Source organism: Phragmites australis, chromosome 6 (assembly GCF_958298935.1).
Source record: "Phragmites australis chromosome 6, lpPhrAust1.1, whole genome shotgun sequence".
Lineage (NCBI taxonomy): Eukaryota > Viridiplantae > Streptophyta > Magnoliopsida > Poales > Poaceae > Phragmites > Phragmites australis.
Genome location: NC_084926.1, coordinates 41,936,704 through 41,938,200, shown reverse-complemented (window position 1 = coordinate 41,938,200; position 1,497 = coordinate 41,936,704).

Sequence of the window (1,497 nt, the reverse complement as noted above, 5' to 3'; positions counted from 1 at the left end):
ATTCGCAGTGCTGGGCGGTCCTCTTTTTATAGACGCCGAATATGGTATCGCCGACCCTTCCAGTTCTATGACAACTGCAGTAATCAACCGCTAAGGACTCTATTCTGATCCTGTGTGGTTCTCCGTTGCCTTTGCCCAAGAGTGTGCCACTGTGATTTGCCGTAAAACTTTAATTATACTTTTCTTTAACGAATGGCAGAGCTTTTACCTGACTTTGAAAAGTAAGGCCAACTCCAGCACCTTCTGTATCCACCCCGTAAATCACTATACTGATTGGATTTGCGGATCGGGGTGATCGCATCATCCCTCGAGCAGAGTCCGTTTTTGGTGCAACAGTGATGAGGATGCGTCGCTGTAGCGCCAGAAGAATGGCAAATTTATTGATCAGATAGAGCTCCCGTATTACTATTTGCAGTGTATGATTGTGGATTCGGAGAAAAGTAGAGTAATAAAGGGTAGGTAATAAGGTACTGGCTAGAGATGAAAAAAATTTAATTATATTCTTTTAATGAATGGCAGGGCATCTACCCGACTTTAGAAAGTAAGGCCAACTTCAGCACCTTCCGTATCCACCCCGTAAAATACCGTGCTAATTGGATTTGAGGATCAAGCTGGTCGCATCACCCCTTCAGCAGAGTCAGTTTTTGGGGCTACAGTAATGATGGTGTGTCACTATAGTGCCGGAAGAATGGCAAAATTTGCCGACCGAATAGAGTTCTGTATTACTGTTTATAGTGCATGGATGTGAGTCTGGAGAGAGGAAGAGACTAATAGAAAGTAACTGCTAGAGATGAAAAAAATAGATGACGTTGTAATAGTGTTATAGAAAATGAATTTTTAAAGTATTTATGAGATGGCTAAAAAATAATTTTATGCAAGTAAAGTAACTTTATGCTTTCTCTGTAACATCATGGATCCATGTACTCCTCAACTTTTGGGCATAAAAGAAGAAAAGAAGAATGAGGAGGAAGAAGAGAGCCTCTAGTTTTTAGCTGTGAATTCACCATGTATGATGGTCGTGTTGTCTTCGGTACCGCTGCATTGACCTGATTTGATAATGTGTTATGTGTGCACCTTTGTTGTATCTTTTGATTCACTTCTTTGGCGGTTTCGATGTTTTCTGGTGAAATTTGGAAGACATCGAAGATGCTAATGTTCCATGGGGTTCCAAAGAATTTGTATGAATTAACAAATGGAATCACGGAGATGAGTCTTAACGTTTCCTAGTACCTACCAACTCTGTATATTTGGATCCTCTGCTGTAACCAATGCGCGCTGCTGCACCGGCAAATGCCACATCTTTTGCAGCCATCGGAAGTTTTTTTCGATTGGGAAGTTTCGATTAAGTTTCACACGGTACTGGAGCGGGGTGATAAACTGCTTTAAGCAACTCTGTAGATTTGGGCAAACTGTAACGAAGAAGATTGAAGTACTGAACCATGCCATGCAGTGGAAAAAGTGCCCGGAGTCATGCAAGAGGCGCTGAGGCAGGCCCAG